The 20,407-nt window shown below is 31.6% G+C and overlaps 1 protein-coding gene across 4 annotated transcripts in view; it reads right to left on the bottom strand.

Moving 5' to 3' along the window:
* The window catches only part of LOC118196698 (arylsulfatase B-like), a 121,155-nt gene that overhangs the window by 25,487 nt on the left and 75,261 nt on the right, over window positions 1-20,407 (bottom strand). The window contains exon 1 of one of the 4 annotated variants that reach the window (XM_035368151.2): window positions 5,079-5,318. The exons of 1 other annotated variant lie outside the window; for it this stretch is intronic. The gene's annotated coding sequence lies outside the window, so the exon portion shown is untranslated. Of the gene's footprint in view, window positions 1-1,481; window positions 1,506-1,609; window positions 1,634-5,078; window positions 5,319-20,407 lie in introns of those variants that run through there. 2 more of the 4 variants (XM_035368152.2, XM_035368153.2) reach the window with 2 other exon arrangements.

The raw sequence follows: 20,407 nt of genomic DNA, 5'->3' as shown, positions 1-20,407 counted from the left end.
ACGCTTGTTTCGATGTGGAGAAAAGTTTTCTTTTCTTTTACTCAATTTCTATAAGTTTATAAAAGCGTATTACACACTGTTTTACTTGTTAGCCTTTCACTTCAAATGAACTTTTCTTTGACACCTATTTTCCTGCACTGAAAACCACTGGCTAAGTTTCTGCAATCGCTTCTATTTGCACGTGTATACACGTGTTTTCAAAATTAAATTAAAAATTTATTTATCTACAACGGTAAATCAAATAGTTAGGGTCAAGATACTAAAACTTTTAACTAAAAATGGATATTATTCTAAAATTAGATTCGGAAAAGTAAGCAGTAAATTTTGCTATAAAACAACTGAGAAAATTTCTCTTAAATGCATTATACTGATGTACATTTCTATACATTTTTACTTACATTACATTACTACTAACAACATAGAATATGTAAAAGCACTCGTACTAATAATTTTCATCATTCTATGATTTGTTATTCAATATCAGTAATAAATCCTTTTACTTTACATTCATTGAAACATGCTTATCTCATTGTTATTGGGCATTTTATAAATGTGCATAAAGTTATGTTCCTTTTCTGCTTATAACGTTATTATATGTAAAAGATATTTATTTGAAATCTGCGAAGGTGTTTCTTAAATCATTATTTAGTTTTTATTAAGGAAGAGACAACGTAGGTTTCACTTAAATGTCGCATGTATCCTTACGTCAGCTCTAACCATAGCTCGTCCGTAAAAACTAGGAGTTCACAGTATGCCGAGAAGTTAGTACCAGGCAAAATAGGTCTCTCATACAAGGAACTGATATTTTTTGGAGCTCTAATAAATTGTAGCATTTTGTACGAGATACCCTGTCTAAAAACAGTTTATGTGTCTAAGCATAGATAATAAGCAATAAATAAAATATTATTATAAATGGAACAAAATAAAAATATGCATATTTATTAATATAAGATACTTACTATTTCGTTCTCTCTTTCCTTTTGTTTAATACTTTATCAGAATATCCACGACAAATTCATAAAAAGCTAAATAACGCATTCTAAGCATGCTAACACCTTATATAGACGAATCATTATGAATCGAAATTTAACAGAGCAGCCTAATTCCGTCTTTTTATTAATATAATATCAAACTACATTATGCAACTAAAAATAAAATAATTGACCTTCTTTTATTTCAATATTTATGAGTTACTTTTAAGAGACAGGGATTATTACTTAAAACGAGTTTCCATAATAAAGACAGTACACTACAGAAAGCTAAACACATTTAAACGACTTATGTTTCGAATAGTTTCGGCTTTCACATAAAAATACATATATTTTATTTCAAGATTATAACGTAAATACAACAGTAGATTTAAGAAGAGAAACACATCTTTGGATTTTATTTTCATTTTCCAGGAAGGTAAAGTTAATTATAATACCCTTTAATAAATTAAGGATGATTTATCCAAAGGATACATGCACGATAAAGTTTACCCAAATATGAAGTTTTCCCCTCTCGTTTTGTTGTCAAATTTCACCAAAATAATTTTCAGGAATGTTGTACAAAATGCTCTAACTTTAGGTATTCTAACTGCAGGCATAAAACAGATTATGCATCTTACCTGTTTATCAAATTTTGAAGTATTAACATCAGTATTTTAGATAAATCTAGACAGTCACTTTAGACGTAAGTAGATTTAACGTACATATTTCCATTGTTCTATAAATATGCGGCAAAATTTGAGATAATATTATCTTGCTCGCTAATAAGCACAATGTATGATATAACAATCATACAGATTGGCATATGATAAAAGTCGAATATGCTAAAAAACTCTAATTAATCTTTTTACACAAATATTTCGTATAACTTAATGTTGCAACTAATTTTCACCTAACATTAAATATTAGAGTTACAAAGCATTGCCATATAGCAATTATCGATAACTACTAACAACATAGGTAACAGATACAAAACTTATAATAATCTCTTATTGATGTTAGTGGTTTATTCAACATGAGCCAGTTTCCTTTAGGGAATCCTCCACAAAGCCATCATTTCTGTTTAGGCAGATAGCTTTCGCGTACTTTGCAGTAATCAATTAAAATAATTTTTTTTTAAATTCGTATGTTTAAAATACCGTAACTGAAACGACAGTTCACAGAAGACGGTGAATTCGAAATTGCACATTTTAGGAAAAAGAGAAAAATAACTTCCTTATTCGAATTTTCGGAAAACAGTTTATTCAGAAGCTTTCGTACTTCGCTAGAGAGAGTACTCTCTCGCTTATTGGTGCAGTAGACAATATTGATTAATGTACCTTTCTGCAAAATAGTCCATCATTGGAAAAGATCCAAAACTTCATTAAAATTACTCACAAGCAAAATAAAAAAAATTAAGTGAATAAAATTTTGTGTTCTTTACTTCTCTGAATACGTTTGAAATGACACCAATGATACGAATGCTACTGCATTTTGCAGGTTATCACATCTAGGTCCCTGCTAGACGGGACTTTTCTGAGAAAGGAAATTTCTGGTAGCACTGGTTTAAATGGGAGGATTCCTAGAAAAAAAGAGCTCCGCTGGAAACGAAGTTCCGCCTAGCTACGGAAACAATGTACTGGCGTGGGATTTTTTGAAAACTCGCTGAAAATGTTTCGGCTGCAGCTCTGTCCCGCGTAGAGATCAACCAGTCAAGACGAAAAGTCTGCTTCTGAAGGATCACGTGATCCCAATCTGAGCTATAATCGATTACCGTTTGGCGTTCAGGTCTTTGTAGTAAATGAAAATGGTAACCTAGCTACGTGGGTTCTGAGAATTGTCCCTTTCGATGTCAAGTCCCTCGTAGCTGAAACATAATGTGATTGGAACTTAAGGTGAATGCGAGCCAGTTTCTCGGTTCCCTTTTTTCTCCATGTAGACAGCCTCTACCTTAAGATTTGGCAGAATGCCCTACTGTGCAATAATGGACTAAAAAATATCTTATTCACATCTCGTGAGACTATTGATAAGATAGAAAAATTACTCGATTCTTGCACTTCGTATTCCTGGAACCTCGGTCAAAAGTAGGATAGAATTAAGGCAGACAGGTCTCGTGTGCTTTGCTTAAATTAAATAATCCACTCTAAGCCTCTTACTGACAGTCAATGCAATTATTACAAACTTTTGATTATTCCAGCCTGAAGGGAGATGGGAAAAAGAAGTTTTCTACGGTCTTAAATGAACTCATCGGACACTTTTGTCGAAGTTGATCCTTTCGAATTCGTAAAAGTATTTGTTGGATCTCCGGAATGAGTAAAGCTAAATTTTTTCGAGATGTAGGAATCAGGGATTTTATGAAACCTGATGGCTATTCCGGTTTCACAAAAATATTAGTCAAGTGTTTCATACTATGCTTAAGTCTTCAGATGAGTCTCAGTTTGGCTTGTCATCTTTTCATTGCTTCTCTTCTTCTTTTCTTATCCGCCAGCAAGCGACAGATAAAATTGCTGAATACAGGTTCTTTGACTCGGATTCAAATCATGGCTAACCAGGTGAGTGCGTGGGAGTTTTCCTGACTTCCCTTGTCTATAACGTAAATACGAGACAGTTCCCTTGAAAAGTTCTCCACGAAGGCATCATTTCCTTTAGACAGATTGCCTTCGCGTGCTTTGACACAATCCATTTCTTGTTTTGTGTTCCGCAACTTGTTCGTAATACTTTGATTTTTCTATGATTGCTTATCAGCCTGGCGGCATCTACATTCTGCATTTTCATCGCATTTAAATTTAACATTCGCTGTCATTAAGACTCGGATCGAACTAGCAGTGTTCAGCGGATTTATCACTCGACCGCTGGTAGGCGGAGAAAAGTTATTCGAACCATAAAATGAATCTCAGGGAAGATACAATTATGAAAAACAAGACATTCTGTTGTAGGACTCATCAGTGGCGAATGAAACGATCACTAAACGCTAGTAGTTCATCCCAGACGCAATTTCCAACAGTTTTTTTTTTTTTTTAGTGGCAGCATAGAATTTTTCGTAGTTTTTTTCCGATCATAACGTGAATACAAGGCATTTTTTAAAAATAAATTAGAAATGCACCTTTATCTACGAACGGCTGAAGTGCTAAGACAGTTGAATTCCCGGGAATTCGACCCGTATTTGAAACTCGGCCAGCGGGCTCGCTACAGGGACGTTTCAGTCGATTTTCCCCAGTGTTACGTGAATACCAGCCAGTTTTCCTCAAAATCCTCCACGAAGGCATCATTCCCTTTAAGCAGCTAACTCTTCGATTCTTTGCCTTAAGACTTTGGCATGTTTTTATAGCTGTACATAATATTTAATTCCCCCCATCCTATTTCGAAATTTATGTATGCACGTACGTATATCTTTTCAGCTTGATTTATTGAAATTTGACTGCTTTCTTATTCAGGTGGCCATGAAATGAAGGTATCAATCTCTCAGTAGCTGTTAACTGTCATAGATATTGCATGTGTCTATCATATTCTCTGAGAGACCTCGAAATATCATGTATGACAGACTTTCAAAAAAGCATGATTGTTGGAGAGCGTTTTTTGGAGCCTCGGATACCGGAAACACTAAACCTTTTTGTGAGCGCATTAGGCACGTATTAGCCATTATGACAACGTACATGAAAGACTGAAAATAAAGTCATATTGGTGCAGAAAATATAAAGAAGGAGAAACTATAAAGTTGTCTATAAAGACAGACGAAATCTGAAGCGCACAGTGGCCCGAAAACACATGCACTCGTGACCTCGGGTAGCAACCGAAATGAATGCAAGGAATTAAAGCAACTTATACACAAGCAAATAAAAAGAAAATTACAGTACAGAAAATTCTAAAGTTACTAAAGAATGATTAATAAAATTATATGCATAGTATATTAGTGATGCATTATTTAGTTATAAAATAGGTTGCTGAAATACACAGAAATTTCATCACGTACTTATTTTTCATAACGGAAGTTTAAACCAGTAGCCATCCGTGTGATCATTCGTGCAATAACCCCGCCCAATATTCATTAAGCGCAGTGCTTGCAGCAGTTCAAATAATTACACAGAATAATAATTTGAAATTTTAACTTACCTTTATTACATTTCCTAACTGCAGAAGAAGTCACTAAAAACGCGTAAATTATCAAACCAACTTAATTCATCCAGAATATGAATTTTTCAGTTAAATATATTTCCAGTAGATAGCAGCACAATCGCTATAAACACAAATTCTTTAAATTCTTGAATTGCTGTGAAAAGCTTGTTTATGTATTCTATGAAAATTTCCCGAAAATAAAGAATTGATACTTCTGGGAAGATTAGTAATTGAATAGCATTAGAATAATCCTGTACTTATTTTTAAAAGCAGCTAATCTTGATTTTTATGGATTATTTTCTGCTTCCTTCCGGAATTTATTTTCTGCAGAATGTACGTGGTATCATATTTTTAATCAGGGACACAACAAGAGTTATCTATTCGTCATTAGTATCAATAGAATCCATCAGATGGTGCCACTAGTCATTCTGATGTCAAAAATTTTTGACAATTTATAATAAAAGATTGGTACTTCGTTTTGCTTTTTTTAATCATTATTAAAGTATATAATTTTCTTGAAGCTCGTTGATGTTATTGTCCTTTGAGTTAATAACTGTTGCAAGTACAATTTTACGAAACATATATCTTTCGCAACACGTATGCTCTACGCACGTATACACACGTATGTACACATCCTGCTGTCATAAAATTTTTCATCTATTTATGTGCTGCCATCTGGTAATCAAATATTAAAATGAAAAAGGGAAATGTATTTACAGCGGAACTTTAATACTGTTTATGTAAAAAAAAAAAAAAAAACAACTCTTTTGAGAAATAAAAATGAAATGATTTATAGAGAAAACTTCTATTATTAAAAACTAAATAAAAATAAAATTGATTTTGGTTGAGAAAAAGTTTCGTGCAAATGGAACATTTTACAAGATATGTAAACATAATAGTTATTTGTGAGATTTTCAAAGAAAATATTTAAATATAAAGTCTGAATTTAGACCCTGGTAAATTTTTTGGTGTATTTTGTCGATGGTCCTCATACATGAATAAACATTATAAAAATGGAAAATAACGAATTGTTCTTGCATCCCAACCGATATGTTCACCATAGACTATAGTGTATCAGGAAGCTGTACAAATGTGTAGCGAAATTTTCGTATTTAAAGTCACCTTCTATCAACGCTGGATTAACCCTTAAGTGATAGACTTACGTGCTTAGGGCATCAAGGAAAAGGGGCACCACAAAAAGGTTCCTAGGTATTCGGGAAAGGGGGACATCAAACAATTTTACCCTTTATATGAAGATGTAATTACTATCTGAATCGTGAATCCTACATATTCACGATTCTTAATTTAATATTGTTTATTTCCGAAAAGATGTTACATGCCATTCTAATATTAGCAAGCTTTCTGAGGTTTTCAAAATATCAAGTTTCAGATTCTGAATATCCTTGAAATATTACTACTTAAAAACATTTTTCAAGGAAAAGCAAAACAACGATTCCCAACTTTGGAAAAAAAAAAAAAAAAAAAAAAAAAAAAGAAGAAAAGAAAAAAAAAAAAAAGAAAAAAGAAAAAAATTTACAAGTTGAAATAATTTAGAATAAAAATTTCAGCTCTTCATTTCAAAAGCCACTCCAACCACAACGGAACAGCATAATCCTTTTAAAACTCAGCCAATTTTCTTGAGAACGTTTATTTTATGCCTCGAATTTTTGTCAATTCTTTTGCATTTATATAAAATAAAGTTTCTTTTTTTTGAGGGGGGGGAGGTTTGATTTATTTTCGGTTTACTCGGCCTAGTCAGTTTCATGCTGCTCTTTTGTGTTTTATATTAATGTAATTTTTGACGCGCAAGTAATATAATGACCTCCATCTGAATCACTAATATCATATGAACAGTTAGACTTCGATAGGATATTACGTAAGTTCCACACACGTAACCATACACGTTTTTATACGCATAAGTCTCATATATAACACGTTGGTTCTTGTATAGGGTATTAAATAAGTTCCATGCAAGGTAAAGTACTGAACACTAGTAGTTAAATCCGGGTTCCCAGGTCAATGAACGGACTGGTTGTATGGGCTTTTTCGCCACTGAAAACGAGCCTATTTCCCATACAAAATCATCCACGAAGGTACTTTGGCCTTAGACAGATAGCTTTCGCATGCGTTACCATAGTCCAAGTAATTCAGTTCAATCGTTGTACAATCAAAGTATAAAATCATTTCTTTTTTATATTTGATTTTATAAGATGCAAGCACAAAATTTACCTCTGAAGATATATTTTTACATGATAAAGAACTTCATTATAGATAAATGCCGAGAGGACACAAGTCGATTACCTCCATAGTAAGCCCAAATTACTTGGAATAGAGAATGACTATATTCTTGAGGTTTCGCTGCAATATGCATGCAACAGACAAATAGACCTCATATACTTTGCAAAATTAATTAAATGATCAACTAATCCGGGCTCTGTCTAGGCAGCCTGAGGTTCTGAGCATGATGTTCCTTCAGGGGCCATCCAATGCTTACTTTTCTGATATTCGCAGAGAAAAAATTAGAGTTATGAAGAATTATGTAGTCCTTAGAAAATAATTTGAAAAAGCCTTAGTGGCTCTGACCTCGTAGACTTAGACGTTAATCAGGACAACAACAATTACATATTTTCATCATATATGCAACTGCGTTTTCCATTTAAAGATTAAATTCATGTGTATTAAGAAATCAAGCACTCAGGATATGTGAAAATTGATAAGATGTCAAAAACATTCATTGACCTGCTCACGTAATTAAAATTGGTACAATTCTTTTAGAGCGGAGTCAGTTAAAAGTGCGCCAACAGCCACGCCAAATATCATGGCTTGAGATTTATAGTTTTCTTTTGAAATATCGTCACTCGTTATTTTTTTTTTTTTTGCCACATTTCGCCATTTTTTTTTAGTACGATGGATTACACGATTTGGCAATTAACTAATGACGAAGAGACTGCCGTAAGATTCTTTCAGCGCAAAAAGGTGTGGTGGTGGTGGTGTATTTAATTATGGCAAAGCACACTAGGGCTATCTGCCTAAGGAAAGGGATGCCTTTGTGGGGGACTTTCTAAGGGAAACTGGCTCGTATACATTTTACACATGGGGGAAAATCACGAAAACGCCCATGCAGCCATGCCCGTTCGCGGGATTCGAACCTCGGACCGAATTACCAGTATTCAGCAACTTTACCGCTCGGCCGCTGGCGGCCTATTCAGCGGAAAGGAATAATTCATAGCAATAGACTTTGTTCCCACAAATCATCCGATCAAGTTAACTTTAGGCTCAAAGAAAGCTCCTATATGGCGTTGTTACGTACGTTCCTGCTGTGGGGGGGATTTTTATTCCTCCGTAGAGTGTAGCTATTGCTCGCTTTTAAATCGTTGAGTTTGTTACTCAAAAATTCGTTAAAGTTTTACAAATATGAAACCGGTAATAAACAAATTCCAAATTTCAAATTTGGTCTTCCACGTACCCATATTCGTAGAAGGATTACGCCATTCAAAATTAGATGGCTCTAGGTACTGTTGTTTTTACACAATGGCAGAAATATACCTACATTTATGCAGATTTTTCATTATTTAATTTCTTCAAATGTAATGCAAGACTCTAACATTTGGTGGCAACAGTTTGAAAAGTGAAACGGACATTTATAGTGATTCAACGCAAAATCGCAAAACGAAAACAATAGTCCTTCAGGGACAAAGCCCTTTTTGACTAAAGAACTGAAAGGTTTCAGATTTAAATTACTCCCTAAGAGGCGTTTTTTAACGTTTTGTATGTTACCTTTATTTATCAAATATCATGTTTTTTGCACTTAAACCATACCATTCAGTTCAACGGCAATGTCGCAAAATAATTTTAAAATGAGCATATCTTTAGGATTTCCGATACACTGTTCCGCGCGCTGGAGATAAAAAGGTTTTCCCCCATCCCCACCCGGTAGAGTGTTGCCACTGCTCTGAAATCGTTGAGTTTGTTGATCAAAAATTCGTTAAAGTTTTACAAAATATGAAATCGATAATAAAACATGTATATATATAGGCATTTCAGATGCCTATATTCACAGTAGGAATACGCCATTCAAAATTGGATGGCTCTAGGTACCGTTGTTTTATCACAATGCGAGAAACTCACATTTATGTATTCTTCATTATTTAATTTCTTCTAATATAATACATGGCGATAGTATTTGGTGGAAATAATTTGAAAAGTGATACTGCATTTATAGGTTTCCGATGCAAAATCGCAAAACGAAAACAATAGTCCTTCAAGGACAAAGCCCCTTTGGACTAAAAAAAGAAAAAAGGGATTGAGAAACAAAAATATGGTTTGAAGACTCGCATCTTTCTTTTCTCAGTGCCGTTCGTTTTATCTATGTGTGGTGTCAGGACGTCTATTGAAATTTCCCAACTTCAGTTAGAAATCAGATATAATACGACAGTAGACTGGAATAACTGCATGAGGGAGGTATGTGCAAATAGTTTGATGTCTCGTAAAAGAAATGAAAACGGTGGAGCCAAAAAATTGTAGAAATAGACGAAAAGTCTTTTCACAAAAAGAAAAAACAACGTTGGACGTGTCCTTCCGGAACAATGGGTATTTGGGAATTTATGCCGGGAAAGCAAAGAAAGTTTTCTGGTCGCCGTTCCCGATCTTGTGCTGCAACATTGATGTCTGCCATTTAGGAGAACACTGCGGACAGCAGCATTATATTTTCAGACTGTTGGAAAGGACATAAGAAAGAGGAATTAAGAAATGTTGGGAATGAACATTTCACTATGAATCACAGTCATAATTTTGGAGACCCCGAAACTGGATGCACTATTCAAACTGCGGATAAATTGTGGGGTGGTGCTAAATGGAGAAATAAACGGGCTCTGCTCGCCACCATTTAGCGCCATATTTGATAGAATTTATGTGGTATCTGTTATATTCAAAATATTTCATATATATATTTATATTTCATATATAAATATCATATATATATTTAAATTTTTTCTGCAATATTGAATGATATTTGTAATTTTATGCCATCTGTTTAGGTTGAATTTCGTTTTTTCTTGTTGTTTTTTATTTATGAGTAGAATATTCTAGATTAAAAAATTAAAAAGAAAAATTCAATTTTCAATTTCTTTAAGAATTAAGAAATGGAAAGAAAAAAAAAACTACTTTTTACAGAACTTTTTTTTTTTTTGTTTTTTTTTTTTGTCTTTTGAACTTTATTATTATTTCATAATTTTTTACTTGGCGAGAAATGGCCAAAAAAATGGCACATTTTTAACTGATGCCACTGATTTCTTCATTTTGCTGCTTTTAATCACCAATAGATGGCGTCATATATCCACACGAGGAATTTGAAAATTTCTAATGTTAACCAGATACCCCAATCAATTTCATCCGTCCCTTCTCTTATTTATAAATCGCAGATTATTTTTTGCGCGAAATACGGTTTGAATTCCAGCATCTGTTCATCCGTGAAACTGCATTAAAATGCTCTTCTAAAACATTTTCATAGAGTTCGGAATAAGTGCCGAGCGCAAAGTTGAAAGGTTACTCTCAAATTATCTTTTACTCTCTTTTTATTTATTTATTTATTTTTTTAATGCCCTGAGCTCCTGCGCAAATAAAAATGAGCACTACAGAGCTCGTCAATAAAAGCGCTTTTAAAGCATGATTCATATGAATGCTTACGGTGAAGACTGACCCGCCAATTTGAGTTTTAATAAATGCAAAACTCAATTGTCAAAACTCATTAGCTTTAATACACAAATAGTAGCTTAGCACATTTGAACGAAGTATATCATCTTTCTTAAAAACTAATAATTCTATATGAGGTCACTTGATGAGGTCAATACTGATGTGTAACTTAATGGAATACAGTGATTATCTACAGCAACCGTTTAGGTTATAAAATTGTTTAAATTTCAAATGAGAGCAATTGTTGTTTTCGTGCCTATTAAATCATTTGTCTATGAAATAAAGGTAATTGTTTAAATGTGGTGTCATCAGAAATTCCCACAATTTTATAAAATACTTTAAAATTCCAAGTTTTATATATATTTTAATAAAGGTTATTAATTTTTATAATTTTTAATAGCTTGAAATACATTAGATTATTTACAGTTATGCAAATGATTTCGTGATTTCAGACTTTGGTTATTATCAATGTACTTTTCAGTCAGTTTTATAGTATCCGAATGGTAGATATACTGTTCAATTAACATTCGAAAAAAAATCTGCATAGTCGTGAGAACACATAAACACTAGCAGAAGAACGTGTTGATTTATTTAGGCTTAGGTAACAGAAATTCAAGGGAAACAAAGTCGAGCTCTTTGAAAAATTGCATTACTTCAACAGTACTCTAAATTCCATTCATTACTTTGCATTGATATGCTTTTCTTTCGGCCTTTCTTCTTCTCCCCCCTCGAAGAAGCTTATTTCATAATATCAAGAAAGATATAGAAATATTATTACACACATTTATTTGAGAGCGAAATATAGTTTAACAAACTGTTTGAAAATAGATATTTTAAAGAAAGCTTTCACGAGCACGTAAAATAATATAAAGTTAATAATCAATTGCTTAGATTAGTCATACTGTAAGCCGGTTATCTTATACTGAAACTTTTTAACTTTTTGTTGACTGGTTAATTTTCTACTTTATTTTATGTTACGAACTTTTAAAAAGTAAAGGTTAATGAACTACTTCTTCCCTCGTAGGCTTTGCTATATTCAATTAAACTAACCTAAATTTTACTTCTCCATAATTTCAATATAAGCTTACTTGTTTTATTCGACGAAATAATTTAAATCTTAATTTTTATAACAGTTATGTTACTGTTTTAAGTACTAAGGAGTTATTGATTTTAGTGTATTTTACAAACTGAGGAGAGTATATGTTCTCTGGGAAGGTTTCAGAGTCGAAAATTGAGTACAATCGGTATAGCTTAAGACATGATAAAATGCTTGTCCATTTTTTGCTGTACAGTTATCTTTTGTGTATTTCATTTAAATTCATTAAAATGTTTAAATATGTATTCATGTTATTGTTTCAGTCTACCCTTCTGTGCTACAAATAACACACTTAACATCAGGTACGTACTGATTAAAAAATATTTTGGCTGACTTGATGGTCAATTAATTACATCAAACTCTTGCAATTAATTGCAAGGCTTACTTACCCAACTTACATATCTAACAGGTATGCATAATGTGTTTACTTTGGATTTTTATTTTCATACGTATGGCATAATTAAGCGGGTATTAACTCCTTTCTACTTAGTTTCTTTTTACTGTGTATAGTTTTCCTTAAATCATATATGTAAATGTAGTCAGTTTTATTAAACTGATGAATTAAATTTGGAATTTAGTTAAGGCTGTCTTAATAAATGCAACGATTACTTACGATCGTAAAAAATCTTGAAGTTCAAGAATTACTGGAAGATAGTTTCATTGATACTAGTTAAAAAAGTGTTCAGTGCATTACAAAAAAGGTTCTGAACTTGTCTGTTTATTCAGGAAAACTATGTTCAGCAATATCATAATGTTAGTGTTTTTTTTCTAAGTACTTTATGAATAAATTAAATAATAAAGTAACTGTAGAGATATTAGGTATTTTTTGGAAACAGGCAAGATGAAAAATTAGCAACCGCCTTTGCAGGAAATCGAACCATGGACCTCTGGAATGCCGGCCCAGCGTGCAGAACCACTACACCAGGAAGGGACACTAGGAGGGAGGGAGAAATGCCTTATAAAACAAATCTTTTCAGCTTATAAAAGGGAGCATTTTTGAAATGTTGCTTTTGTTCATTTCTCCCGTGAATCACATAAATAGTTTTGGTCTTTCTAGAGATATCTGTGCTACATGAGGCAAGAACATTTCACTCAATCACTCTCGAAAATTCTCGGCTTAGTTTACATAATTCAGGAAAGAAGATACTCCCCCCCCCCCATGAAACTGTTAAAAGTAAGCAAAAGCTACAGAATTTTTTCGCTGTGTTCTCGAGATGCAGTTGATGAACATTATTGGAGGTATGATTTCAAAGTTCTAGTTTTGCAAACTTCTAATGCTGCATATATAATCTGTGTATCTGTGTTATCTGACGCAAATAATACTTGTCATTGCTGTGACATTAAAGTTGACTAAGCAAGTCAATTTAAAAAATTTTGCTTATGCAAACCAGCTAGTAAAATGTTCAGTTTCATCATGCTAATCCTGATTAAATACAAAAAAAAAAAAAAAAAAAAAAAAAAAAAAAAAAAGAAAAAAAAAAGAAAAGAGAAAAAGAAGAAGAAGAAAAGGGGAAAATTGAATTTTTTTTAAAACACTTTTCTCGTAAAGTTACTTTTCGACGAGGCATAAAAGATTGTACTGCGTTTTTGATCTTTCCTTAATTAAATTTTATTAAAGAGTTTCTTTGAGATATATGCTGGATGATTTACAGTACATAATTAAGAAAATGATAATAGTAAAATCTTTCGGTAATACATTCCTACATGTTACACTAATTCAGGTTTCATACAAGTTCTGAAAATGTTACACGTGAAGAGTGGTGCATTAAAAAAAAAATAATTGTATCTTTATTACAGAGCTGCTAATTAACGAAATATAAATTTTTAGAATTAAGCTTTTTGAAGCAGGAAGTAAGAAAATTCAGCTATGCTGTCTCAAGGATTCGAACCACAGACTTTTCCGATGGATATGCTACTAATTACATCACGAAAGCAGGCAGTAAGGAAGAAGAAGAAATTTCGTGTAAATTTATTTTTTTATCTCTAAACCTCACTTGACATTTTCGTATCTTAAAGGCTTACAACAGCAATAAATCTTCACAAATCACTTTTCCGTATCATCAGAGTATAATGGTTTTGAGTACTATAAGTAAAATTCTCTAGTCATATTTTGTTTGAGTGAAACTGGGTGAAATTTTAAATTATCCACATAGATAAGAACATTTTCATAATTTATATGACTTATTTTTCTTGCAACAGGAAATATTCACTGCAATGCTTAATAACCAGATAATAAGATCTACGAAAAAAATGCAGAAAAGATACCTTAAAGTTAAGTTTATTTTTTAATTGCTTAAATTTTTGTACGATGGGGATTTGTTTTATTATACAAATGATATCCCTAGCAGTAGTTTTTATTTAATAAATGCATACAAAAATTATTATTTAGCTTAAACACTACTTATTCAAGAAATCTTATAACTTTCTTCTCGAAAATAAGGGAAGACACAAATTTATTTAAATCGTTTAATCTGAGTTAAGCTGAACGAGAGATAAATTAAACTGCAGTATTTATTGGTATACTATTATCAGTTTTTTATATGTGAATATGAACTGAAAAGATTTCAAGAAGCAAATTCTAAACTTGTAATCTTGGATCTAGGTTGCATTTATGTGCTAAGTAAACGTAGTACAGAATGAAATCTAGCTTCGTGATTTGAATGAAAATAGCCCCCTTTCCTAAATACTTTTGAGTATCATAAATAAAAAGGTGTAATTTTCTGCATTCACAGACAAATATTTTCCTTTCGTTTTTTACATAAACATTGTGGATAATTACTTCTGCAATAGTATTAAAATTTATTTAATATAGCTTTCAAAATGGGAACAATAACAATGCTACTTTTGGTACGAGAAAAAACAGCACATAGTATCTCCAGTATGAGATTTATTGCTATAGAAATATAATTTCCAAAACATGAAGTAACCGCAGAAATGTTCAGAAAAGGAACATGCTTCTTTAATTTCTGAGGTAATGATTATTTAACTGAGTTACATCTTATGAAATCTAACAATTTCGAAAAAAAATTGTCTAAATTCTAAAAATTTTGCTTTTTAAACTGGTTAGTTTCTCAAGAAGAGTTTAATTTTTAAAATTTTTATTAAAGCAATTTAACTATTTCTGCCTTAGAAAGAAATCGAGTCCACAAGGGCGCCTATTTATTGTTAAAACATTTGAAAGCGAATGATTTCTCAAAAAGGCTAAGTTTCGATATTCAAAACGATGCTCCCCTGCGAAGTACGTAATTTAGAACCCTCAAGGAAGATTTCCCAATAATCAAAGCATTCATTAAGCTGATAATTTTTTTCTGGAGAGATGATCTGTGGTTTTCAGATGATTGACACGTATGCTTTTCAACTTCGGTAGTGGATCGCGTTTCATTTCTCTTTTCCTTTTTTTCTTTATAAAATAAGCACTTGATTTTCAGGCAATATGAAAGCTTTCAGAAGTCTCATTTCAATTACTTTGAGCAAAATTGTGATAATCGAAGTTCTTGATTTCCAGAGACATTAATTCTGCTTTTAGTTACTAACTTGTTGCAGGCGATTAACGTCAGACTCGTTCAGTTTGGTCGTTACTAACTGATGCGACCGTGATGTGACCGGACCCGTGCCACACAAATAAAAAAACACATTTATGTTTAAATACTTAATATTGCTTGCAATTGAAATACTATATTTGGGGACTTTTGATTGCAAGAAATATTCAAGCACATGCCTTAAACTTTTACGCGCGTTAAAGAAACTACGATGAGAATTTCCATATAACCGAATGTATTATAAGAGTATTATTATTATTAGTAAATTTATACTATTTATTAAATTGTAAACATTACCCTTAAAATGTTTTCCTGGTTCAAAGCATAGAATTACCCCTGAAAGAATATTTCGTATTTATAAATTTTATGATATTTTTCTATCGATTCTAAAATTGAACTTTTTTATCGCCTAGTGTTTAACTATTCATTCAGGGCCAAATGATTCTTTAAGAGAAACCGAATTGGACACACATATTGTTAAACTGTTAGACTTACAAATTTTAGGAAACACTCCCTTTATTTATTTATTTATTTTTGTTTGTTTGTTTGTTGAAAGAAAGTGTTCAGGTGCTCTCAGCCTTTCATAAAAAATAGCTCTCTTATGAGTACTTTTATTTCCTCATTTCGACTATAAATCCGAGGAAACATTATTTCTTAATACTACCTCGTTGCAAAAATGTAAATCGCAAAGGCAGACCTAAAGCAAGTAATGCATCAGAATATACTTTTAATTTAAAAAGTATTTAAAAAGTATGCTTTATGTCCTTCCGAAGTACAGAATTTGTTCTTAAACATAATAATCTAATTAATTACTAATAATATGAATATATTTATGTAGGTTTTCTAGTAGCTGTTTCATTTTTCATAATAACTGTCTCACAGAACTGGTTAAAAAATGTAGAAATTGTATAAGAACACTTTCAGGTTCTGTTAAGAATTAAAAATATAAAGAAACGTGTCATTATTACTCTAAACATACAACAGATGGCGCGCCATACCCAGTGGTTGGAACATGCCCTTAAACCTTTGCTATCTATGGGATGTGAATATAACTATTCATTTCGATTTGGTAATTTACTCAGCAAAAATTTACAACAATCTTGTTAATTTAAGCAAAACAATACCAAATTAAAGGAAAACTTGCTCCAGAAAGTGGCTTACATCGATGATTTCTTGCTTAAATATTCAATCCCTGAAAAAATGCTTCGGTCGCATAAATAAATTAACAAAATAAAATAAAATGATGTAATCGAATAAAATTTTATTTAACTTTCCCATCAGTAGCATTCATCGAATAATTAATGGGAACGTTTCTATAGACAGCAAGGTTGTGCAGAATTAAAAATGGAATAATAATAAAAGTAATAACAATAACAATGATAATACTAATAATACTTTTGCTTCTCTCTCTTGACCTTTATTATAACAATATTGTCATCACATAAGAAATATTTTTCAATTCCTTTAATTGTTTTTTTGTTGCTTATATCAAGAGATACGAAATTCAATAGTTAAAATTTAGTTGAATCCATATTAAAAATCATTGTTACTTTCATTTCATATTTCGAATATAATTTTCTGTTTCTAATAATGCCTAACTCGATACAACAATCATCATTGAAAATGCAAAAGTAAAATACATATTTATATGTATTTACGTCATTGTAAAACTACTATTACGTCACAATTCCATACCAAAGATTGTACCTATCATTTTATTTCTAAATGAAATTTGCCATTATTGCTGATAAATTTTAGACTCACCTTCATTATTTTGAACAGTTTTTTCTCAAATTATATTGGAAACAGGTTAGCTTGTTTTAAAAAGCTGTTAATGTGTATAAATGTGAGAGGAAAATAATTAATTAATTGTAGTTGATCAGGAGTGCCTTTAGGTTTCGTACGTTTTGTACAGTTATTCTCAAGATCTATTTCGCTGAACTTAAGACAAAACACATGTGTAAAAAATTCCAAAAATTAGCTGAAACACGTTGTTTCAATTAACATTTATCTTTTCATCTTCCGATGTATTATTTTTGTTATAAATGTTAGAATAAACTAGTGTCACATTTGCATAATAAAACTCGGCAGCGTCAAAAACAAACGAGCGCCAAACGATATATTGGGAAAGAGAGGATTGTATCTACGTTTTGATGTAGAAATCTTAAGATTTTGTATTTGCGTTGTACTTGAGCTTTATTTGTTTTTCAGCCATGTTACCCTCTTTTTTGAAATATACTCCTGATAATATTGCCTAATATGCCTGAAGATATTTGAAATTTATAAACTGGTAATTTCTTTTTTCCAACATTTCAGTTTAAATGTTTATAAAGACTTATAACTTCGATTTGTTTTCTACTTGAATTAAGAAAACTCTATAACTTGTTAAATAAAGATTTCATAGATATTCTAACTTATGATTCTTTTATAAAACTCTGCACTTAAACGCCTTAACCATATTAAATGCACGACATATCATTAAGAATGCTTTTTTATGTATGAAGCTTCGTGGCGAGCATAATTCTAATTAATAAATAGTGGAATTCCTCAAAAAGATGTGTTTTTATGTATGTCTGTGAAAACTGAATTAGAGTGCATGAAAAACTCACTGAAACAAAATTTTTTTGAAAGTTTATTGTGCCTAAAATCCTTTTGCACATATGTATATATGGAGACATTTTTAATGCGCTCTAATTCAGTTTTCACAGACATACATAAAATAGATCTTTTTGAGAAATTTTACTACACATGTCTTTTAATCAGAATTATGCTGGCAAAGAAGCTCCTCGCATAAAACAATACCTGTAAATGCTAAGAGTGGTAATCATCATTAATGAGTATTTCCTGAAGACGTATGGATATCAAAAACTGCATTTTTTTAACGATCTTAGTCTTATAACATTTGTTCTGAGCAACCATTCATATTGAATGTAACCGCTTATTACTCCACTGTAGCCCGAACTGAAATTAACTTGAGAAGTAAGGTTTAATCATCCTGTAAATAAATGACATATTCCAGTGCGGATTTTTGTTCTTGTTTGAGAATAATAATGTTTTATAATCGATTATTATGATGTTGAATTTTAGAAGTGGTCGGCTAATAAGAAGTACTATAGTAGGCTTCCTTAATGTGATTACTTTCACTCACAGCTGTTTTGATAGCATTAACAGAATGATAGTATTAAACGATGAGAAAAAACATCCTTATAAACAGTAATAGAATTTAACTAATTTAACATAAATATTAGTAGCACTTATTTTCTCATCATTTTAACTAAGAAAGAGTTGTTATTAGTGGATTGTCTATAAGCGTTATGCAAAAGATTTTATGAACCGGGCTTAATGTTTCTGAAAATTATTTGATCAATATTGTATCCTTAATCTTAACACCCGGAGGACGTTGCTTTATATAAGCATTTACAAGGAATTCACCAATTTCAGTTATTCAAGTTGTCATTTGAAGTTTATTAGATGATGTGTGCTTGGATTTGTTTCAGAGAGCCCCTGTCAGATACCGTCTGTCATCTTCTTTCGTCTGAAGAAGAGAGACCTGATCATTCTTGAAATCAGTAGAATTATTAAAAATCTGCTCAAAACTAAGAAAAAGGTCGCTTCTTTTTTGCCTAATTTTAAACAGTTGACTAAAATAAAGCCAAGCAGTTTGTTTACTTCATCCCTTACTTGGGAGGCATTTTCAGTCATTTAGCATTTTAAAAAATTTACTTTGACTTATTTGGAGAATTTCCTTCAGATTGGAAAATTCATTCTGTAATATTTTGATAACATTAACCAAATTGTTGCTCAAAGTCAGCGGTGCATTTTTATTGCTTTGGCATACAAACAGACGGTACTTCGGCAATTCGACAGTATCCGAATGATAACATGAACCGCGATCACATTAAGCGGCGTCTACTAAAAGTTTTCAAGTTGATGCAAACTTTTGATGTATTATGTTTGCAACTAAATGTATGTATATGTTTGCAACGGCCTTTTGATGTATATGTTTGCAACTAAAAACTTACACTGCAATTGCTTTTAGCTTTTCTGCGTTTTCGTAATTTTATACCTTTCAGTTCTAATTTTTTTGCCATGTATAGCAAATTTGAGACATCTGCCCTTGTAAATATTAGTTAAAAATAGAAGACGAGCCGTTTAACGACAGGCTTGAAATCAAAAATTTGTTTGTGGAGTTCAAATAAGAATTGAAATCGGTTGGGAATTTAGGTCCACCCCATAGCATACACATATATAGACAGTTTGATCCAAAAGGGCAGAAGCATTTACAAAACCCGTAGTTCAGTTAGTAGATAACCGAGTAGTAGATATTATAATGAAAGAATTTAAGTAATTAATTAAAAAAAACTCTTAAATTTACATCTTTCTAACTGCATTACCATACACTACTAGTTCACTGAAATACTAATTAAATGTTTACTGACTTTAAAAATACTTTTATTACGGATGTATACTAAACAAAGGAAGAAAGCTAAAATTGAAACAAAGGAGTTACATACGTAAAACGAGGAGCCTAAGACATATGAGAAGAAATGATAATATGAAACAATGCGTTACAGTTTACAACTTAAAAATGAAATACTGGAAAAAAAAAGAAAAAGAAGTCAGAGCTTCCTTTTTGCATTTTAGGGATACTAACAATTGTAACATTTTTCAGAAATTCAGTCTAGTTAACAGGTTTCATAAACTCATTACTATGGATAACAAATTAAAGTGTATGTAGCTTATATTTTCGTAAATGAAACCTTTACAACATTTAGCTTTAAAAATTGAAAGCTCAACTACTGAAAACAGATCACTCGCCCAAAGATTTATTTCATTTTGAAGTTTGCGTAGTTAGAGGATCTTTTAAAAGCTGTGAGATCATAGTATATTTTCAGCTACTCGTTTGTGCTTCACACCTTCAGCTTTAATAAAAAATAGATTTAGCATTCTGAAAACTAATACTTACTTTCCTTTGGAATTGTCATTCTACTACATCTGAT

This window comes from Stegodyphus dumicola, chromosome X1, assembly GCF_044657685.1.
Source record: "Stegodyphus dumicola isolate Sdum_Otavi_A_Nest chromosome X1, ASM4465768v1".
Taxonomy (NCBI): domain Eukaryota; kingdom Metazoa; phylum Arthropoda; class Arachnida; order Araneae; family Eresidae; genus Stegodyphus; species Stegodyphus dumicola.
This window is presented reverse-complemented; position numbering and strand designations above follow the sequence as displayed.